Source organism: Lissotriton vulgaris, chromosome 5 (genome assembly GCF_964263255.1).
Source record: "Lissotriton vulgaris chromosome 5, aLisVul1.2, whole genome shotgun sequence".
Taxonomy (NCBI): Eukaryota; Metazoa; Chordata; class Amphibia; order Caudata; family Salamandridae; genus Lissotriton; species Lissotriton vulgaris.
The window spans coordinates 548,364,314-548,378,277 of NC_141693.1; the positions used below are offsets into that span (position 1 = coordinate 548,364,314).

General features: G+C 45.9%; 1 protein-coding gene across 2 annotated transcripts in view; it reads right to left on the reverse strand.

Moving 5' to 3' along the window:
- The window catches only part of LOC147711214 (DPY30 domain-containing protein 1-like), a 203,223-nt gene that overhangs the window by 127,707 nt on the left and 61,552 nt on the right, over positions 1–13,964 (reverse strand). The window lies entirely within an intron of this gene.

Here is a 13,964-nt window from a genome sequence, read left to right on the forward strand (position 1 = left end):
CACTACTTCCCTACTGACCGTTCTCCACTTCAGCCCCGTCTAAATTACAATTCATGCTTGTGACCCTTTTGCCTGCTTGTGCTTGTTTTCATGACCCTGTTGCCTGCTTGTGCCTCCGTGTGCCCCTGTTGCCTGCTTGTGCCTCTGTGTGCCCCTGTTGCCTGCTTGTGCCTCCGTGTGCCCCTGTCGCCTGCTTGTGCCTCCGTGTGCCCCTGTCGCCTGCTTGTGCCTCCGTGTGCCCCTGTCGCCTGCTTGTGCCTCCGTGTGCCCCTGTCGCCTGCTTGTGCCTCCGTGTGCCCCTGTCGCCTGCTTGTGCCTCAGTGTGCCCCTGTTGCCTGCTTGTGCCTCCGTTTTCGTGCCCCTGTTGCCTGCTTGTGCTTCCGTGTGCCCCTGTTGCCTGCTTGTGCTTCCGTGTGCCCCTGTTGCCTGCTTGTGCTTCCGTGTGCCCCTGTTGCCTGCTTGTGCCTCCGTGTGCCCCTGTTGCCTGCTTGTGCTGTGTGGGTGTCTGTGGAAGGCTCTGTGTGGCTGTATGTGGGGGGGGCTTTGTGTGGCTGTGTGTGTGGGGGGCTCTGTGTGGCTGTGTGTGTGGGGGGCTCTGTGTGGGTGTGTGTGTGGGGGGGGCTCTGTGTGTGTTTGTGTGTGTCATTTGCGAGAGATAAAGCTAGTGGCATTGTAAATGACAATGCCATTTATTTATGTTAAAAAAAAACATAAATAAAAATAATGTCAAGAGCAATGCCAATAGCTCTAACTTTAACAAAGGCAAAACCATTGCATTGTAAATGCTTGTTTAATGTTTTTAGAAGCACAGTAATGGGTTGGAACCCCGGTGCTACACAGTAGGGTCTTGCTAGGTGTTGTAGATCCAGGTGCTGGAACTGTGGTTCCTGCAACAAAAAATAATGTATTTAAAAATGTGCCCCTAAAGGTGAGGTCCCTTTGGGATCCTCAAACAAGGGCCTGCAGGTAAGGGTGTGCTCACCTGGCCCCTTCTGTGCCTTAAAAAAAAAAAGAATTCAAGGTTCGGGGAATAAGTTCCAGGTACCTCTAAAGGCAGCTGCAACATTTTCTCAAATGTTGCAGCCAGATAATCATATTGTTTCGGTACCATAGTTCCTTCTCCAGATCTGTGGTACTGAAATGGCCAAGGGGAGAAAAAGCTCCCACAGCCAATCAGAAGCAACTTTTATTTTTAACTTTTCGTATTGTGGGAGGAAGGAATTAAAAAGGAAACTGCACTTTTGTAACCTTTTTTTTCTTGGCCCCGCTTGACAGATCAACTCAAAACTTTCCATGAAGGAACCAAATTGGATGGTTTCAACTCTTTATTGAATTTTTCCATGACTGTAACAAGAGTGGAACATTGAAAATAAACAAACAGTCATGTCGGCATGCAGGGCGAGAAAACCATCAAGGTAGAATGCAAACCCATAAACAATCTGCTCACCAGGCCCCCCTTTTAGGGGCCTGCCAAAATGATGAGAAATGCCAGGAACAGCAGAGTAGAGATCTGTGAGAACAGACACGGGAAATGGGCAAATAGGTAGCAACTACCAGTTGAACATCTTAAATGGGGGCAAAACGGAAATCGCAATCTCCCCGAGAGGAAGGAGAACAAGCCCCCAAAGTGGGGAGAAGAAGGTAGGAACCAAAGTGGATGGCCTTTTTGGGAACGTTTTGGGCAGATTTGTCAAATTACACCAATGGAAAGTCTGAACTAACTATAAGTACCATGGACCAGTGCAACAGAGTAATGTATGGACAAATATATATTTATACATATATTACCCAGTGATGTTGCCACTGGGCAGTTATAGTTAGGACCATGTTTCCATAGAAAAACCATATTCTGGTTTGCTAGTAACTTTGCACTCTTTGACAAATCTTTCCCCCAAAAACGTTCATCCACCTCAGCTCCTTCTAGGTAAATTTCAGGGTGGTCTGTCAAGTGGGTCTGAGAAAAAGGGGGATCAAAACACGTTTCTCCTTACAGTTTTTTCATAGGAAAACTGAATAGCGATATCTCAAAAAACGGCTGAACGGGATTTCACCAAATTTGGCAGAAAGCTAGATTTTGGACCAGAATGCATGCTTTGGTTATTTGGTCTAAATCTGTTTAGTAGTTTCAGAGAAAAGGTTAACAAATTGTATATTTCACGTCACTGAGGATCTGTGGATCAGAAAGACCTACAGATAAGATCTGATTAATTGCCACCACATCAAAATAGATGTGGGGTAGCCATTTTAGGACTATGGGACTTCCCTGTTCTGGAATAAATATATAGGGGGCACGGTAGGGATACCCGGCCCCTCTAGGCCTAGTGGTGGAGGGTCCCAGAGTGGACCCCTCCAATGCTCTCGAGCCATTGACCACCTAGTTTTTTTTTAATGGGACTGTGGTTCCACAGTCCCCTTTAAAAAAAAAGTGCAGGCTCTGTGCAGACCCTGGTGGGCCAAGGCCAGAGGAGTACGGAGTGAGTTATTCCATGGCATGTGGGTAGGCAGCCTCCTCCACAAACCTTCTGGAGATAGCAGGGGACCCCATCCCCTAGGACCAAATACATATTCTGGGGCAGGGGAATACTGCATTGTTCAAGCCTTAAGAGGGACTGAGGGCCCCATCCCCGGAGAAACTTTTATATTAAGGTGAGGAGGGGCATGCAGCCCCCGTCCTGAGCTTCTTAAAGGCCCCAACAACCCTATCACCTGGGACCAAGTTTTACATTTTGGGGAGGGAGGCATCTGGCCCTCTCCTCATCGCACTCCAGGTGCAGTTCACCATCCCAGGGGACCCTATCCCGGGACACTGCTGTGTTCCCTGTCCAGGAAAGTGTGAGAAGGCAATATGAACTTTATTCCCAGCCCACACTCTCCCGTGCAGGGAACACAACTTTGCTCCCTGCCCAGGCGGGAGCACAGGAATAAGATACACCGGCCCGGGCAAGAGCAAAGAAATGAAGCTGGCTCAGGCTGCATCCGGGATAGGTGTGCACTGGGAAACTAGCAGGGGATCCCACCGCTGCCCCCAACTTTTGTATAGGTAGTGGGTGCTCTGGGAGGCAGAAGGGTAAACCACTTAAAAAAACCATTTCCAACACGCTGACACCCAGTGTGGTTACTGACCGGTGAGACAGGGGCAGGCCTTGGAGCTCCCCCATGGCCCCCAACATCTGGGACATCCACTTTAATAAAAATTAATAATCAATTCGCATTTGGTGCCACTCATTTATTATTCACTGCTCTGTTCGAGCAGGCCCCATATTGCCCTAGGGCTTTATTAAATTTGATGTTTTCTTCTTGGTGGCGCACCTAAAAGAGGCAGGAGCCCCATCAACCATTTATTGTAATGTTATGGCAGGCTGCAAGAGGTGCAGCAGCCCCCACCAACATTAAAAAGTCTCCTTGGTCATTGAATCCAAAACACAGAGGAGAGCTTGCAATATTTTTTCAAAGCACTACGAGCTGTATGCTCTTCAGCTGAATAGCAGGGATCTCTTGTCATTTGTCCTAGGGTTGCATTCCGTGGCCTGAACATTTTTAACTAAAGACTGAAAGACATGTTGATGTTTTTTTTTTTAGTAAGGATGTATTGAAAATATTTTTGAGCAATCACTTTTATTAAACTTTGCAAAGTGTGAATGTATAAAATATACATTATCTTATAGTTAATGGGTACAAAGACAATAGGTCTGCTTAATATATGTTGATGTGCGGACTCCTTGATAAAGCCAATAGGTCCGCTTTTCATAAATTGGTGTACTGACCCTTTGACAAAGTCAGTAGGTCTGACTTACTTAAAATTACATACCATCACAAAAAAGATATGGCAGCTAAATTCCTGTGTAACCTCACCAAACAGAAGACTCCAATGATGGGAACACAAAATCCAAAGATTATGGACGGAAAGGCCTCAGACTCATTTTCGTGGCATGCTTCATTATTGGCCAGTCAATCCCACTGTGTTAAGACACTGCCGCTATGGTGGTTTCAAACATTTTTACAAGGGAAAGCAAGATAAGTATTTCGGGTCAATCAAGGGTCCTAAAACGACTTCTGTGTAAAACCAGGGAATTCCCTTTATTCGGTGGGTATGCCGTGCAAAATTAAAAAATAATGCTGGATGTTGACATGAGTCAATGTCTCGGATATCCATCATAATCAACAATTGCAAACATGTTTCGGCAACAACAAGATACCCCAATACAAAAACAGAGGGGTCTAGGGCCTTCATTGGGGCAAAAAACGTTACCCACATAGTCCATCCTGCATGCATGTCCATGCACATAGGTAAGAATAGGTCTTAACTTTACTCATCTGATAAACTGTTATTGCCTGTGATGATAAAACATAGTTCCCTTATTTATATCTGGATATTTGGTTCATATCTTCTTGTGGAAGTCCCTGTGGTGATTCTCAGAGCATATTTTGCAGTAGTTTGATATTATGATAAATAGCTTGTGTCACACTCATGAAAAACACTCTTCTCACACATCTGACGTGTGAACACATAAATGTGAGCATGCACAACTTTTGCATCTACTTACCCTATTGCTTTAGGGTCCAAGCAAACAAGTCACACTGGTCGGAAACCACTCCTGTAGTCACACACTAAAAATACTTTTATAACTACCGCAAAGTAAGCACTGATAACCACCACAGGGCCTTCCACAAGAAGATAGGAACCAAATTGTGATCTGTTCTCCAAGCTGACCCTAAAAAGCAGACCACCAGACCCCTTTCCCACTCCTGGGGACCAGCACCTCCCCGGGGCTAAAAGACACCCACAAGTAAACAAGATTGTTCAGACCTCATTAGATGCCTGCCCCATTTCTCAACCAGTCTGCAAACGCGCCTCCCTGTGCAATACTGGTTGGGGGATGAAGTACCCCTGGTTGCCATGGGTCCTTGCGGGCCAAGAACCCCTATTGTTGCGACAAGTAAGTCCCCCACAGCGTGAGTGCTCAGACCTCGTCTGAGGCCCATCCCCTTTCTCAACCACTCTGCAAACGCACTTCCTAGTGCACTACTGGTTGGAGGATAAGGTCTCCTTGCCTGCTTAGGTTAGTTGGGGCTAAGAATTCCTATAATTGCCACAAGCAAGTCCCCCACAGCGGGATTGCTCAGACCTCGTTGGAGGACCCGCCCCCTTGCTCAACCACTCTGTAAACCACCTCCTGGTGCACTACTGGTTGGGGAATGAAGTCCCCTTGGCTGATGGGGGTCGTTGGGGGCCAAGAACCCCTATTGTTGCCACAAGCAATTCACCCTAAAGAGCAGACCACACCTGACCCGTCTCCCACTCCCGGGGACCAGCACCTCCCCGGGGCTAAAAGACACCCACAAGTAAGTCCCCCACAGCAGGATTGTTCAGACCTCGTTAGAGGCCCCACCCCATTTCTCAACCACTCTGCAAACGCGCCTCTTTGTGCACTACTGGTCTGAGGATGAAGTACCCCTTGCTGCTGAGGGTCGTTTGGTGCCAAGAAGCCCTATTGTTGCAATAAGTAAGTCCCCCTGAGTGGGATTGCTCAGACCTTGTCTGAGGCCCCGTCCCCTTTCTCAACCACTCTGCAAAGGCACTTCCTAGTGCACTACTGGTTGGAGGATGAAGTCTTCTTGTCTGCTTAGGGTCGTTTGGGGGCCAAGAATCCCTATTGGTGCCACAAGTATTTCACCCACTGCAGGATTGCTCAGACCTCATTGGAGGCTCCTTTTTCAACCACTCAGAAAACGTGCCTACTGGCACACTAGTCATGGGGTATAAAGTTTAGGGGTGAGCGTGCTGGTAAACGCTGCTCTGCCGGCAGTTGGTGGAGTTTTTATCCAACTCTGCATTCCAAGCAGAGCACAGAGTGGCAAAACGGCTGAACAGAGTTTACCACCCACCCCTATCAGTGGCAAAACGGCTGAACAAAGTTTACCACCCACCCCTATCAATGTCAATGTCAAATGTTCTTGTTTAGCACACATATCACCGGAGAGGTATCAGAGACTCACACACCCACTCACACACCCACTCAGACACTCATATACCCACTAACAGAACCACCCATACACCCATACTCTCTCATACCCACTTACAAACCTACTCAGACACTCATGCATCCACTGAGACACTCATGCACTTACTCACACACGCAGTGTCACAGGTTAGAGGTTACAGTTAGGAAAAACAATTTAAAAACCTTAAAAATTCACTTAAAAAAACCAAAGGTTATAGTGACGTTATAGTTAGGAAATATAATTTTTTTGAAACATAGAAATTCACTGAAAAACTAAAGGTTACAGGGATGTTATAGTTAGTAAATAAAATGTAAAAAAAACTTTAAAAAATAACTGAAAAAACAAAGGTTACAGGGACATTATAATTAGGCTCAGATTTCACTTCAACAGAACCAGTGAAATTTAGCAGTTATAGATACCTGAGGTAACAATAACTTACACCCCCCCATTGCACTGCTTATGACTGCACATATTACATCAATCATGATATGGTCAGTGACATCACTGATGACATCATACACAGAACCACTCATACACCCACTCACACCACCATACAACCTCTTTTGCACCCACAGAACCACTCACATACCCCTTCACAGACCCATACAAGTACTTACACAACTACTCACTTATCCATAAAGCCACTCATACACCCACTCACTCACAAAGCCTGATCATACGACCAGCCACTCACCCATACAGCCACTCTCACAGCCACACACTCACCCATACAGTAAGTGACATACCCAGTTATTCACCTATACAGCCACTCATACACCCACTCACCCATACATCTTCTCAATAGAGCTACTCACTCACCAATAAAGCTACTCACACACTCACTGACACACCCACACAACCACTTACTTACCCATTCACACATCCATACAACCACTCACACACCCACTCACTCGCCCAATTTTGGCAAAACGGCTAAATAGGGTTATTGTCCCTTGAGTTTTAGTGCCCAAACATGGTTTTATCCCCGGTCTCAGTACAGCTGATCATGTCAGGAGGGTCATTGCACTATTGGACTTGGCAGCAATCCATAAGCTGCCGATCGGGTTTGCCTTTTTAGATGCTGAAAAGGCATTTGATAAGGTGTTTTAGGGTTTCTTATGGGCAGTCATGGAGTGGAAAGGGTCAGGGTAGTTTTATACAGGCCATTAAAGCCCTGTATAATGCGCCAGAAGCTACTGTTTGTATAACGAACTGGTAGTTGGATAGGATTCTAATTTCAAGAGGGACCAGGCAGGAGTGCTCCTGCTCACCATTATTATTTGCTCTTTTTATCAACCCTTTTTTTTTATCCAAGCTTGAGTAGAACTTCCACATTAAACCTGTCACAGTCAGCTGGGTGGAACATTGAGTTTTGGCTTATGTGGCTGACTTCGTGGTGATTACATCTGATCCTGCGGCTGCATTACCTATAATAGAAGAATTATTTAGGCACTTCGGACTAGCTTTAGGCTATAGTCTAAATGAGGGTAAAACACAAATTTTGTGTACTAAGGGGGCTACGTTTAATGATGCTCGTGTTATGGGTAAAGTAGTATATCTAGGGGTTAAAATTACAGCAAGTTTATATAAGTTGGTGAAAACAATTTAGTACCACTATTGGAAGAAACTAAGTGAAGCCTGGAAAGAATTGATCACTTGAACCTACCATTATTTGGGAGGTGTAATGTTCTGAAAATGTCTATTCTCCCTAAAGTGTTATATGTCTTTAGGGCCATCCCATTGGAAATTGATAACTTTGGGCTTTCTAGACTTCAAAAGGTCTGCTTTAGGTTACTGTGGGGAAACAGAAGCTCAAGGCGGGCAGTAAAATATATGGTTCTTCTGAGGCATCATGGGCGGTAGTCTGTTTCCAACTTTTTTGGCTATTATTGGGCATATATGCTTCAACACATGGATTTACAATTTATGAAATGGCTTTGGGGGGTGACACAGCCGGATTCTTGGTCAGAGTTTTAGAGCCTAGTTATTATAAGAAAGGAAAATGCTACTTACCAGTATGCATCTGTTCTTGGCATGTAGAGCTGCAGAGTCGTACACTATGCATTAGATTGCCACCTGGTGTTGGGCTCGGATGATTGCAGGTTGTTGTCTTCTTGGAGAAGTCTTTGTAGTCACGATATAGGTGACTCCTCTGTTGGACAATACTGCGCTTGGGCATCGGCTCCATCCTCAGATTGTTTTTCGTCATGATGGAAAATGATGGAGTTAGTAGAGATACAGCAAGAAAAAGGATGTCCATGCATGTGCATCTAAGTAAGATGAGAACTGGAATGGATACAAGTCTGGGGAGGTAGGAGGGCGTATACGACTCTGCAGCTCTACATGCCAAGAACAGATGCATACTGGTAAGTAGCATTTTCCGTTTGAGGCATATGAGCTGCAGATCGTACACTATGCATCGATTGTGCAGCAGTGTCTCCCCTAGCGGTTGTCGCTTGTATCCATTGCAGTAGTCTGAAATAGTGTTCTAAGGACAGCATGGCCTACTGCAGCTTGCTGCTTGGCTTGCACGTCAACACAATAGTGTTTAGTGAAGGTGTGTGGTGTAGACCATGTTGCTGCCTTATATATGTCCTCCAATGGTATATTTCCTAGGAAAGCCATCGAGGCTCCTAGTTTGTGAGTGGAGTGTGCTCTAGGAGGAACTGTTAGTGTGCGTTTAGCTTTTTGATAGCATATTTGTATACACTTTACAATCCACCTGGCAATCCCACCTTTAGAGATAGGGTTGCCTTTGTGTGGAGGAGAGAAAGATACAAACAATTGTTTTGTCTTTCTAAAGGATTTAGTTCTATCTATGTAGTATAGTAGAGCTCTTTTAACATCTAACCTGGGTAAGGCCCTTTCTGCTACAGAGTCTGGGTTTTGGCAAAAAAACACAGGTAACTCTGCAGATTAGTTTAGGTGACAAGGTGAGATAACCTTTGGTAGAAATTATGGATTAGATCCAAGAACCACTTTATTGGGATGTATTTGAAAAAATGGTTCTTGCATAGTGATCGCTTGTATTTCACTTACTCTTCTGACAGAGGTGATGGCAACAAGGAAAGCAGTTTTCCATGTGAGAAATTGCAGTTCACATTTATGCAGAGGCTCAAAAGGGGGTCCCATGAGTCTCGTAAGGACAAGATTTAGGTTCCATACTGGAGACGGTGGCAGTCTGGGAGGGATTATTCTCTTTAATCCTTCCATAAAGGCTTTGATTGCAGGTACCCTAAAAAGTGACAGGTGTTGCCAGTTTTGTAAATAGGCTGCAATTGCTGCAAGATGTAGGCGTATGGAAGAGTATGCCAAATTAGACCTTTGTAGATGTAAAAGGTAACAAATAATATTTTGGATGGAGGCATCCAGTGGATCAATGTGATTATGTTTGCAATAAATTGCAAATCTTTTCCATTTAGCGGTATAACACGCTCTGGTAGTAGGTCTCCTGGCCTCTTTAATGTTATTCATGCAGTCTGGTGGTAGGTTGAGATAACCAAACTTCAAGACTTCAGGAGCCAGATCGCCAAATTCAGTTGGTTTGGGTCTGGGTGTCTGATTCTTCCATGGTTCTGTGTTAACAGCGAGGGTGTGAGCTTTAACTTTTGATGTGGAACCAGGGAGAGGTCTAGTAGTGTGGTGAACCACGGCTGGTGTGCCCACGTGGGAGCTACTAGTATGAGCTTGAGAGACTGTTGTTTGAGCTTGCGCACCACTAGTGGAATGAGGGGGAGAGGTGGAAAACCGTACGCAAATCTGCCGGACCAGTTCATCCATATTGCATTGCCCTTGGACCGTAGGTGTGGGAACCTGGAGGCGAAGGTTGGGCATTTTGCATTTTCGTGGGTGGCAAACAGGTCTATGTACAGGTGCCTCCACTGTTGGAAGAATGGCTGAAGAACTTGTGGATGTAGCTCCCATTCGTGAATCTGTTGTGACTGCCGACTTAACAGATCGGCTATCTGATTGTGAACCCCTGGAAGGTGTTCCGGTAACAGATATATGTTTTGAGGAATGGCCCATCTCCAAATGTTCTGTGCGAGCTGGGACAGTTACAGAGAGTGCCCCCCCTGTTTTTGTATATAGTACATCACTGTCATATGTCCGTCCGGATTAAGACAGCTTTGTTTTGTACTTGAAGTTGAACAGTTTTGAGTGCTAAGAATATCACTAGCAGCTCTAGATGGTTGATATGGAACAGCTTTTGTTGGTTGTTCCATCGACCTTAAGTAGTATGGTGTAAGAGATGGGCTCCCCATCCTGTGAGGGATGCGTCTGTTGTGAACACTATCTTGTCAAGTTTTTGGTGTTCCACCATTGCAGAGAGCGATGCGTACAGCTGTCTACCAACACCAGGTCTGTGAGCTGACCTTGAGCCTGATTCCACTGCTGTGCCAGACATTCCTGTAATGGACGCATTTGCAGTCTTGCATGTGGTACTATGAAGATGCAAGATGCCATCATGCCTATTAACCTCATGAACACTCTTGCTAGGAGAGACTGTTGGTGTTGGAAAGTGGAGACTAAGGATTGAATGCTCTGTATCCTGGCTGGACTGGGATACGCTAGAGCTGTAGAGGTGTTTATGGTAGCTCCTAGATACTGATGCACGTGCGAAGGCTCTAGGTGCGACTTTGTGTAGTTGATTGTAAACCCTAAGTTTTGCAACAGTTGAATTGTCTGCTGAGTGTGCTGTACACATTGGTGGAATGACTTGGCTTTTATGAGCCAATCGTCCAGATAAGGGAAGACATGTATCTGTTGTCTTCTGAGATGTGCTGCTACTACTGCTAAGCACTTTGTGAACACCTGTGGTGCTGTTGTGACGCCAAACGGAAGGACTTTGAACTGATAGTGTTGTCCTTGTATTACAAACCGTAGGTACTTCCTGTGAGCAGGATGTATTGGGATGTGAAAATAGGCGTCATTCAGGTCTAGCGTTGAAAGGAAATCGCCTTGTTGCAGTAGTGGGAGCACTTGTTGCAGAGTGATCATATGAAAATGATCTGAATGTATGTAATGATTGAGGGGCCTGAGGTTGAGAATTGGTCTCAGTGTCCTGTCCTTTTTGGGAATTAGAAAATACAGCGAGTAAACCCCTGTTCCTTGTTCCTCTAATGGGACTAGTAGAATAGCATTTTTTTGTAGAAGTGCTAGAACTTCTTGTTGAAGCGGTCAGGTGATCTGTAGACATAGGACGCTGCCTGGGTGGTATATTTGGGGGGGTTGCTGTAAGTTCTAGGCAGTAGCCATGTTGGATAATCTGTCTCACCCACCTGTCCGTTGTGATGGAGTTCCAGACAGGCAGGAACTGTGATAATCTGCCTCCCACAGGAGTGAAATGCTGTTGGGGGGAGTAGAGGGAAGTCACTGTTTAGTTGTGGAGGAGGAGCGATTGCTGTTGTTACCGCATCCTCATCCCTTGTTATTATTGCCCCTGTATCCTCCTCTACAATACCCTTTGTTAGAGGATGTTTGAGTCTGCATCTTGAAAGATGTTGTTGTATCTGCTCCAGTTTGTTTGGAGCCTCCTCTATAAAAGGAGCGACAAAAAGAACCTCTAGTCTGTGTGGACTGTAGAGCTCCCATTGACTTTGCAATGTCTGTGTCTTTTTTCATTTTCTCCAGTGTAGTGTCTACTTCTGGGCCAAATAATTGGTTTTGGTTGAAAGTCTGGTTCAAGATTGTGGTTTGCACCTCTTGTTTGAACCCTGAAATGCGAAACCACGCATGTCTTCTGAGTATGACACTAGTATTTACGGCTCTAGCAGCTGTGTCTGCCACATCTAGGGCACATTTTATTGAGGCATTTGAAATTAACTTGCCTTCTTGTATGAGCTCTGTTGCCTGAACTTTATATTGATCTGGAAGGTGTTGTAGTAGTGTCTCTAATTGGTCGTAATGAGACCTGTCATAACGTGATAGAAGGGCTTGCGTATTGGCACTGCGCCATATATTTGTAGCTTGTGCCGCTATTCTTTTACCTGACGTATCAATAAATTTGGATTCCTTGTCAGGTGGGGGGGTATCACCAGAAGTCTGTGAATTCGCTCGTTTTCTTGCATTGGACACTACTAAAGAGTCTAATGGAGGGTGTCCTTTAATATAGGTTGGATCAGCGGGTGCAGGCCTATATTTCATTTCTATTCTTGGATTTAGTACCCTAGTGCGTACAGGATCTTTGAATATTTCTGGAGCATGCTTAATGACTCCCTCGATCATGGGAAGAATTTGAGTAGATCTGTGTGATGGCTCAAATGTGTCTAACAGAAAATCTTCTTCAATGTCATCAGAATGCATTGTGAAATTGTGGTAAAGAGCGGCTCTGTGTAAGAGGTGGTTAAAACCAATGCTGTCTTCTGGTGGAGAAGGCTTTGACGGGTATAACTGTGGACCAGGGCTATCAGGCACATTATGTGGTGGAAAAGTGTAGACATCCTCATCTAAAGGATATGTATTTGGGTCTACATGTGGATCCTCCCCACCACCTAAGTCATACTCCTCATCAGTCTGTGGTGAATGTGATGATGCAGGAGAGGGGACAGGAGAAATTTGAGGTGATATGTAATGAGGGACAGGAGAGGAAGGGGATACAGGAGAGGGAGGGTGCTTTGGAGAAGTTGCACAGTCCTTCTTGGCAGGAACCACAGATGGAGGTGGTGTTTCTGCTGGTCTCTTTTTATGAGGTATAGCACCTACATGTCCAGTCTTTGGGTTTATATAGATCTTATTTTGTTTAGGATCTAGTCTAAACAGTTCTTCTTCCTCTACAACCTTCTTCGGCGGTGACTTTTTCGGTTCCGACAGAGGTTGTTTTTGGCGTTTTGCCTTGGGAGGTGTTACTGTGGCAAAGTTTTCGGTGCTGAAGGTGTTGTTTTCGGCTTGGCAGGCGTGTCCGAGGACTTAGGAACCTCGGAATCAGGCTTTGTGGGTGTTGGCACCGCAGCGGGAGTCTTCGGAGTGGGAGCTGGCCTCGTCGGCTTTGTGGCGTCGGGCGCTGGCTTTCCCTCTTCAGTTTTGTCGAAGGGTCTTTTGGCCTTGGTGTCGAAGGATCTTTGTGTTTCGGTGCCGATGGAGGTGGTGGAATCGGCACGTGTGGCTTGCTCGGTGCCGAAGCATCTGAAGGCTTGTAGTTGTTTTCCTCGGAGCCGAGCTCAAAGGCTGGGCTTTAGGAGGTAGTACTTGGTCTCGACTGGGCCCCTTGGGCGGAGTGCTGACCTTCGCCTTTGGCTGGGGCAGTGCATGTGGTGCAGGGGCAGAAGAACTCACTGGTTGACGTGATGGAATCGAGTAGTCCGAGTCCTCTGCCTCTGATATGATCTGAAGATCAGGCGAATCCTCTTCCGGAACGAGCGGAACCTCGTTGTCGAAGATATCCTCCGGTGCTGGGCTGATCTCCTCATTTCGTGTCGACAGGCCCTCAGATCCCGGATGGTCTTTTTCGATCGGAAAGATGCACAAGCTGTGCAGGCCGACTCGTCGTGATCCGGCGATAGACAGAATTTGCAAACCTCGTGATGATCGCTATGTGGAAATTTTGCTCGGCATTTCTTGAACGGAGTTCTTTCCATGTGGTGTAGGACGCCACATGGCGTCCTACACCACATGGACCCGCGTCGATGAACCGGAATCGAGTTGATGGTGTTGAAAGTTGTATTCGATGTCGATATTAGTTATAGGACGTTTTTGCGCTTCGAAGTTGCTGAAAAAAGTTTTTCTAGCCGGAGCGGAGAAACATTCATCCGAACCCAGGGGCGGAAAAAAACAATCTGAGGATGGAGCCGATGCCCATGCGCAGTATTGTCCAAGGGAGGAGTCACCTATATCGTGACTACAAAGACTTCTCCAAGAAGACAACAACCTGCAATCATTCGAGCTCAACAGCAGGTGGCGATCTAATGCATAGTGTACAATCTGCAGCTCATATGCCTCGAACACTAGGTTTAAGATTGTTAAAG